The sequence below is a fragment of the Lactuca virosa genome, chromosome 9 (assembly GCF_052849685.1).
Source record: "Lactuca virosa cultivar CGN04683 chromosome 9, Lactuca_virosa_CGN04683_v6, whole genome shotgun sequence".
NCBI lineage: Eukaryota > Viridiplantae > Streptophyta > Magnoliopsida > Asterales > Asteraceae > Lactuca > Lactuca virosa.
In genome coordinates this window covers 138,394,903-138,405,043 of record NC_136434.1, presented here as the reverse complement: position 1 = coordinate 138,405,043, position 10,141 = coordinate 138,394,903, and positions in this window count along the sequence as shown.

The window sequence follows — 10,141 nt, the reverse complement described above, 5'->3', positions numbered from 1 at the left end:
GAACCGAATCACACTTTCTAAAACTATTTACTTATGGAATAATATAACCTATGTATCCATCCCATAATTAATAACATGCGTTTCTTAGATTCATATTTTAACGTGTTTTCATCTAATGTTTATAAAACTATATTATTATTTAATTTGTACGTAAGTTATAAGGATGGACTTACCAATTATCAGGGGTGGATTCTGGTTATCGTCTCTCGGGCCAATGAAAAATGCTCCGCCTTGAGCATTATTCCTTCGATTTGTTAATCTTGGGTATTCTCTTATGACGTGGCCCACTTATCCAGATTCATAACAGTTTTGGTTCCTGTTAATACCAATTCATTGGATAGTGGTGAGTGTCGGACTCCTACAAGACTTATCTGTGTGGCCCTTCATACCGCAATTATTACATATTAGCTCTTTACATGCACCCACGTGATGTTAGGTTCACTTATTGTATAACGGAAGATCTTTTACATACTGCCTTAAAGGAGTGGGTGACAGAATTGTTGCTACATAGACTTTCCCTAAGTCTTTCTTCTTCCATGCTGCTTGCTCTAAATCTTCAACAGGCTTTCTCTTGCTATTTTCTATTCCTGGGAAACCAGTATTTAGAACCATGGTTTCCTGGAATACTACCTTGGTCAGGGTAAAGGCCTATGGCTACTTTGGAGGTGGTCATATTTTCCCACACTACGAAAGGAAGTTCTTCTGCCCATCTTCCTTTATTGTTGTCCATCCTTTTCTTTAAGTTATTGACTATGATTTTGTTGTTGGATTCTGCATGACCATTGGATTGAGGGAGGACAGGAGTGGACATTACCATCCTGATTCCCCAACTTGTGCAAAAGTCCCATGTCCTTTTTCTTATGAACTGGGATCCATTGTCGCATATAATTTCGGCAGGGATCCCGAACCTGGTCAAGATATTGCGTTTAATGAATAAAACTACCTCTTTATCTCTTACCTGGACGAAAGCTTCAACTTCTATCCACTTTGAGAAGTAGTCAGTCGTCACTAGCATCAAGACCTTTCCTCCAGGAGCCACTGGCAATTTTCCCACTATATCCATCCCCCATTTCATGAATTGCCAAGGGGAGATGATAGGATGTAGAGGTTCTGCCGGTTGATGCACGATGTTGCTATGTCTTTTACAAGCGTCACATTTTTTTAACATGAAGGAAGGAATATTTATTTATGGTTGGCCAGTAGTATCATGTCCTTAGAACTTTAGAGCATAAGGATCTACCTCCCGTGTGGTTGTCGCAATCACCTTCATGTATATCCTTTAGAACTTCTGCAGCTTATTGATCTTCTACGCATCTAAGATATGGACCTGCCATAGATTTTTTATATAATTTACCTTGGATTATAAAAAACCTTGAGACCCTAGTTCTGAATGCTCTGTCGCTTTTTTCTTCTTTAGGGATCATGCCATTCTGGAGGTATTCCATAATGGGTTGGATGCAGGATCCTAAGGTTGGAGAAGGATCCTTGATGTTAGGATCGTGATAAGGAAGTGGAGGATCGGGATCTTTAATTGTAGCGATGTTAGTAATTTCCACATGATCGTTGGGATCCTTCAGTTTCTTGGCATGATCCTTGATTGCTGGGATCAACACGTGTGTTATCGGGATCCTAATTTTCGGCGGGATCCTTAGGGAAGATCCTAGATTGGCTAAAGCATCTGCTTTAGCATTTTCTTCTCTAGGAACCTGGTTTAGGCTAAATGTTTCGAATTCTGAGGCTAATTTTTTGAGGATCTGGAGGTATAGTGCTAATCTCTCTCCTTTTACTGCATAAGATCCATTAAAATGGTTAGTCAATAATAAAGAATCGACGAATACCTGAAGATCCTTGATTCGAATATCTTTGGCCAGCTGTAGTCCCATGATTAATGTTTCGTATTCTGCTTTGTTGTTGGTTGCATTGAACTCATATCTAATTGCTTTGGGGTAGGATGTCCCCCTGTGGCGATTTTAGTATGATCCCTAGGCCAGTTCCTCTTTGGTTTGATGCTCCATATGTGAATAGTGTCCGCCTTCCTATGTTTTCTTCTTGTAGAAATTTTTTAGCTTTTGTTTCTACTTTAGCTCTTAGATCATCACTAAAGTCAGCCACAAAGTCTGCAAATGCCTGAGATTTTATAGCGGATGTTGGCTCATATTTTATGTCATATGTGCTGAACTTCACTGACCACTTTGCCATCCTTCCTGACATTTCTGGTTTTCTCATAACATTCTTAATGGGATAATTAGTTCTTACAGTTACAGAGTGTGTTTCAAAATAGTGTCTTAATTTAGTAGAAGCAGTTACTAATACTAATATAAGTTTTTCAAGGTGGGAGTACCTGGTCTCATGATCCTGGAGACTTTTACTTATATAGTAGATGGGATGTTGGTCCCCATTAAGATCCTTCGCTAATACTCCACTCACCGTGTTTGAGGATACTGAGAGGTAGAGAAGAAGTGGTTCCCCGTCTAACGGTTTTACCAATAGAGGTAGCGAACTTAAATATCTTTTAAGTTCCTAGAGAGCATCTTCATGTTCCTTGGTCTACCCGAATCTTTTGTTCTTCTTCAAGATGTTTTAGAAAGGCTTGCATCTTTGTGAGGATCTTGAGATAAACCTGTTTAGAACTACCACTCTTCCTGTTAGTCTCTGAATATCTTTGTCGAGGATGGTGATCTTAGATCGAGGATGGCCTTGATTTTCTTTGGGCTTGCTTCAATTCATGATCTCATCCCAAAGTGGCACTTGGAGGGATTCAACTTCATGTTATATTCTTCCAGGATGTCGAAGGCTTATTCGAGATCCTTGAGGTGATCCTTAGCTTTTTTGGAGTTGACCACCATGTCATCGATGTAGACTTCTGTAACATCCGTCTCTCGAGGTATTAATAAATTTATTATGCATCTTAAAAGATATTGGACTAAGGTTGGACTTGACATTTTGGATTGGACCTTAAGACTCTTGGGCCGAGATGTAGGCTGCCCATAAGCCGTACGCGGGGCGTAACCCGGCGTACACGGGGCGTAGTGTCTTTGGATGCGCGGGTCATGAGAGGCATACGCGCAGCGTACCATAAGGTACGCCCAGTGTACGCGATCAGACACTAAACCCTAATTTCAGGGTTTAAGAGCTATATAAACCCCATTATAGCCTCCCCCCTGGTCTCTTATCAGCCTCCTCACCCACAAGAAAACCCTAACTCGTTCTTACCCTCTTCATTGTGTGAAGTTGCTTTTGTGAGTGCTTTTAGTGAAAGAAAGTTGTGAAGAAGGAGAGGAAAGGTTGGAGAAGAAGCTTGAGCTCAAGATCTGGCCTAAGCTCACCCTTTTTTCACAAAAGAAGGAATAAAGCACTTAACTTTCTTCATCATATTCTAGATCTAGGGTTATGGGAGTTTTGGACCTCTTTAGGTCCAAAGGTTGGACCTTGATCTTGTGAATCCGTTTTTGAGCTTGGGGTTGCCATCCTTGAGGCTCAAAACACCTTCTTAGCAATAAAGTTTCAGTCTTTGAGTCTTTCATGAAGCCATGCATGAGATCTAGCCATGTCCATGGAAATAGATTGTTGTTTTTAGAGTTTGAGCTTATGTGAGTCATGTAAGCCATCAAGTAAGCAACTTTATGGTTTAAGGCATGGAATAAGACTTGGATCTAAGTTTGTAGCTTCTGACTCGGAATATTAAGCACTTAATAGAGAAAGGACTTAACAGGGTATTACGTTGAGCGTACATGTGAGTACGCCCAGCGTACTCGCCATCAAGCACTTACGCTAAGCCTACTTCGGAGTACGCCCCGCGTAACTTCGTCAGTTTGGACCTTGGGTATTTGGGCCTCGATGTGGGCTGTATTTTGGACTTTGGGCCTTAGTGGGCCAGCAGGAGTCAGAGTATGGGCCAAAGGCATTTTTGGGCTTAAGTAGGGCCATATGAGTGTTGGGTTTTGAGCATTCTAACACTTCCTAAGTGTACATGCAACCCTAATAACCTTGGATCTATGTTTGTCTAATTATCATGCAAAGTTGAATTCCAAGGTTATATTCCTATCTAGCATACATGGGGAATAAATTTTAACTTGCATGAAAGATAGAATAACTTACCTTGTTGTTGCTTATGATCCTTGAAACCTTGTGAGCCTAGCACCCCAAGTGTGATGCCTCAAATGCTTCACACAACACCAAATGCTTTTGGAATGACTTTAGAGAGAATACACACTTCTAAAATCGGCCTAGCCCTCTTGTTTCTTATGTGTAGCCGATTTTGGTGGAGAATGGGTTTCTTATATAGTGTGTCACATCTAGGGTTACACCATGTAAACCCTAATGTAGCATGACTCTTCATTTCCATGACCCATGGGTTTGTAACTCCCATGGAGCCTCCATGGAGCATCCTATGGGTGGAACCCAACTTGATAATCCATGGAGCCTCTTAGCCCACTATATAAGATATGGAAGATTTACATAATCTACTCATATATTTAATTAGTTATCTTTTGATCACTTAATTAATTCTAAATTAATTCTTGATCAAACTAATTAAATAATATTATTAATATATTAGAACTTATAATATATTAATAAACCATAAGTGTTATTTCTCTCATTTTAGTTTATCCAATTGCATGGTGCCATGCAACCCAAATGGACCATGCCGGGTCGGGTCAAGTACATACCAGAAATAGTTATGGACTTATACACCTTATCCAACATTCTCCCACTTGGATAAGTCTAATAACTATAACTGCAATACTTCAGGAACCGATCGGCAATCGTAGCTCTTTCAAGGTCTCTCGGAACTGAGAAAATGATGATACGCCATTTAAGATAAGTGATCATATAATCCTCTGTTCTAGATATCAGCCGGACAAATACATGGAACAATGTCTTACTTATTGTCCAGCAGTTTGTTTCCCAATTTCCGATTTGTTTGACAAAGAACTTAATTGAACACATCAACTTAGTTCTGACCAGGCCCGGTACATAGGTCAAAACAAAATCATCGAGGGGCCCAGATATCAGCTTCTAATCCAAGAAGGAACAGATAAACTTCGACTCATATGTTTGTTCTACCACTCATTGAATTATACACAAAAGCACGTTTTATAACATCGAGTTACCAATGCGTTAACGTACAATCAATGCATAACCAACTCATAAGTAACAAATCATATCTCTAGGTTTGAAGACTTATATGATATTACCGTCTCACGATCACTCGAGATAAATTCCATGAAGTGATTCCAGTGAGCGTGGGTTGAGTCCAATGCTCAGAACTTATGAGCACTCATGAGTGTTGTAGCCATGTCCAACAACTTAGACCTCTGCAACCAATCATGACAGTCTTGATTCATACCTACTTCCGACATATGACCGACTGTGGAGGTTCGAATAATATGATATACCAAACATAATATTCTGGAAGTCAAAACATGCAAAAGAAATATAGTAAACGATCGACAAGAGATAGCAACACTTTACTCATAAATAAAACACCTTTTATTCATCATCTAATGTCAATTACACTTTACAAATTTCAAGGTTATCTAACTACTAAATCTAATATCATCCTTCAGCCCTATGCTCCGAGCATGCTGGAGATGCTTAACCCGAGTCAGTCCCTTCGTGAGGGGATCTGCTGGATTCTCATCCGATGATACCCTCTTTGCCACGAGGAGTCCTTCTTCTATTCGATGTCTGATGAAATGGTATTTTCTGTCGATGTGTCTGGATCTCCCGTGATCCCTTGGTTCCTTGGCTAAGGCAACTGCACTTTCACTATCACAGAAAATTTCCATTGGCTCTTTAATAGCTGGTACAACTCCAAGGTCTCCAATGAAGTTCTTCAGCCATATCGCCTCCTTTGCTGCCTCGCTAGCTGCTATATACTCTGATTCGCAAATTGAATCATCCATTGTCTCTTGCTTGGAACTCTTCCAAGAAATTGCTCCTCCATTTAAGGTAAAGACCCATCCTGACTGAGAGCGGAAATTATTCCTATCAGTCTGAAAGCTAGCATCACTATACCCTACAACTCTCAAGTCTTCACTCCCACCGAGGGTAAGGACCCACTCCTTAGTCCTCCGTAGGTACTTGATGATATTCTTTACCGCAGTCCAGTGTGCCTTGCCAGGGTTCCCCTGATACCTGCTAACCATGCTCAAAGCAAAGGCTACATCAGGTCGAGTACACGTCATAGCATACATGATCGATCCTACAGCCGAAGCATAAGGTATTCGACTCATTTCTGCTATCTCAGCCTCAGTACTAGGGCTTTGTGTCTTACTCAATCTGGCATTACTCTGGATGGGTAACTCTCCTTTCTTGGAGTCCTGCTTGCCGAATCTCTTCAACACCTTATCCACGTAAGTACTCTGACTAAGTCCAATTAGTCTTTTACTCTGGTCTCTCAAGATCCTTATCCGTAGAATATAGGCAGCTTCTCCTAGGTCCTTCATAGAGAAACACTTCCCAAGCCAGGACTTAACTTCCTGCAGAGTTGGGATGTCATTTCCTATGAGTAGTATGTCATCCACATACAATACCAAAAAGCTAACTATACTCCCACTAGCCTTGACATATACACAAGATTCATCTTCACTCCTAGAAAAGCCAAATTCCTTGACTTTCTCATCAAAGCAAAGATTCCATCTGCGAGGTGCCTGTTTTAATCCATAAATGGATTTCTCGAGGTTACACACTCTACTGGGGTACTCTGTACTGACAAAACCCTCTGGCTGAACCATGTAAACATCTTCAGCCAAGTTTCCATTAAGGAAAGCGGTTTTGACATCCATTTGCCATATTTCATAATCATGAAATGCAGCAATGGCTAACAGAACCCTAATAGACTTAATCTTGGCCACTGGTGAAAAGGTCTCATCATAATCAACTCCCGGAGTTTGAGAATAACCCTTTGCAACCAGTCGTGCCTTATAAGTGTGTACATTACCATCCATGTCGGTCTTCTTCTTGAAGATCCATTTGCACCCAACTATCTTACGATCAGGTACATTGTCAACCAAGTTCCAAACTTGATTGTCATACATGGACTGTATCTCGCTATCCATAGCCTCTTTCCATTTAGCAGCCTCAGGGCCTGCCATGGCTTCCATGTAGCTGTTAGGCTCATCCAGATTTACCAGTGTGTTATCACTGATAAGTGTCTCACCTTCTGCAGTAATATGAAAACCATAATAATGCTCAGGTGCATTCCTAACTCTGGTGGAACGCCTCAGAGGTATAGATTCTTCAGTCGGCTCAACAGGAGTTTCCTCCTCAGGTTGAGGGCTAGGGTTTGAAGTTCCTTCGCCACTTGACTCTTGAATTTCTTCAAGGTCAACTTGCCTCCCACTGTCTCTTTGGCTTATGAACTCTCTCTCTCGAAAGGAAGCCCTCCTAGCTACAATGACCACATTCTCACTAGGTCTGTAGAAGAGGTGACCAAAGGATTTATGTGGGTAGCCGATGAAAATACACCTCTCACTTCGAGGTTCGAGCTTATCATGAGTCTCGCGTCTCACGAAAGCCTCGCAACCCCAAATCTTAATGTGTTCTAGTTTGGGTACTTTACCAGTCCACATCTCATGAAGAGTTTTGGCAACTTTCTTTGTGGGAACTAGATTAAGGATATGGGCGACAGTCTCTAAGCCATACCCCCAAAATGAGATTGGTAGCGAAGCTCGACTCATCATGGAACGAACCATATCCAACAAGGTTCGATTATGCCTCTCAGCTACACCATTCAACTGCGGTGTCCTGGGAGGTGTCAATTGTGAGACAATCCCACATTCCCTAAGATAGTCGAGGAACTCTGAACTAAGATACTCACCACCTCGATCGGATCGAAGCATCTTAATGTTCCTGCCCAATTGATTCTCGACTTCCTGTTTAAACTCTTTAAACCTCTCAAAAGTCTCTGACTTATGCTTGATTAAGTAGACATATCCATATCTACTGTAATCATCAGTAAAAGTCAAATAATAACGATTAGCATCCCTTGTGGCATGTTTGAAGGGCCCACACGCATCCGTGTGTATAAGATCCAACAAACCTTCACCCCTCTCACAAGAGCCTGTGAAGGGTGACTTTGTCATTTTTCCAAGTAAGCATGATTCGCAACTATCATCTGATTTTAGGTCAAATGACTCCAATACTCCATCCTTTTGGAGTTGGCCTATGCGTTTCTTGCTTATATGTCCAAGACGACAATGCCATAATGATGCTTTATCCAAGTTATTATCATTAACAGAATCAATACACAATACATTATTTCCTAAGTTATCAACCACAGATACAGTTTCATACACACCATCACAAGGTAATGCTTTAAAATAAAGAACATTATTAAATAAAGCATTAATCGAATCAACTTCATTATCAAATGAAAAGGTGAAACCTTGTTTATACAATGCATGAAAGGAAATAATATTTCTTGCCATTTCTGGCGAATAACAACATTTATTCAAATCTAAACTAAACCCACTACTTAGCGATAAAGTATAAACTCCAATCTTGGTGACAGGTAAAGCTTTCCTATTCCCCATGATTAAGTTTATTCTTCCATGCTCCACATTCTCATTTCTTCTTAGTCCCTGCAAATCAGAACAGATATGACTACCACAACCGGTATCAAGGACCCAAGAGTTAGAATGGGGTGAGTTATTAGATAAGATAGTGTAAATACCTGCATGGTTGGGTTTAACTTTCCCATCCTTCACATCTTGCTGGTACTTTGGGCAGTTCCGCTTCCAATGTGACTTTTCATGGCAATAGAAGCATTCAGCCTCTTTAGGGTCAGAAGAAGGAGTGACAAAACCTTTCTTGGTTCCACTTGAAGAAGAGTCATCAAGGGTCCTAGCCTTGGTACCCTTCGAAGAGCTCTTCCTCTTCTTCCCTCTACCTTTCCCGATTGCCAAAACCGGGGCGGAGTTTGGAGTAGGAGTGTTAACAACCGACTTACCCTTAAGACCTGTTTCTGCGGTCTTGAGGAGTCCCTGAAGTTTGCTGAGTGTGACCTCTTCCTTATTCATGTGATATGTCATGCGGAATTGATCATAGCACGATGGTAAGGAGTGCAAAATGATATCTATTGCAAGCTCCTCAGGGAAGTTCACATTAAGCTTCAGCAACCGATCCACATACCTTTGCATTTTCTGCATGTGGCTCGTGACGGATTCCCCGTCCTTCATCATGGTTGTTATGATAGAGCATATGATTTCATACCTCTCTTGTCGTGCACTTTGATGGTATCTTTCCATCAGATCTTGGTGCATTTCAAAAGGGTAGAAGTCCTCATAGGACTTTTGGAGTTCCGTTGTCATGGTGGCCAACATGATGCATGCCACTTTTGTAGCATCCCTTTCATGTGCCCGGAAGTCAGCGATCTCCTGGGGAGTTGCAGTGGTCTCATCAATCTCCTTAAGCTCCTTGTCAAGGATATATTCTTTGTCCTCGTATCAGGTAATCATCCTGATGTTTCTGATCCATTCATTGAAGTTGGATCCATCAAAAGTGACTTTCCCACACAAGTTCATAAGGGTAAAGGAGCCATTAGGATTAGAGCTAGAAGCAGCATTGTTTGAAGACATCTGAAAGAAGAGAACAAGATTAGTTTAGATATTAAGAGAGTCCTTAATAAAACACCCAAATGTAATATTAAGGCTAGGATCCAATCACAATATATTATAACTTAGAAGAGGTATGTCGTAATCCAAGCTATAACATATTTGAAAGGTAGGTGAATGACGATTCACCAATTTCCACCATGAAAAACGAAATATAAATATTAGGTTTTTAATTGGTTCTTAGAAATTCCTAGATTCTTTTTAGATTCAATGAACTTTTCAAAGGCATGTTTCAATCTCGAGTGCGCCCTCCAAGTTTTGTGACTGGGATACCGAGGATCACAAAACGAGGTGTGAAGTAACCATGCAAATCACTTGGTACCCTCAAGGTTTATCACTCAATCGATGTGCCGTTAAACCACACACGCTCCACCGATGCTATGATAAACCTTAAGTCACCCTTTACCTACCTTGTTAAGTCCAAGTTAGTGTGCCGGTTAACCACACACGCTCCACCAACGACTTAAACAAAGTGTAAAGTGTAATTTCATGGATTAGCACCTTATTCACATTTTCCTAAA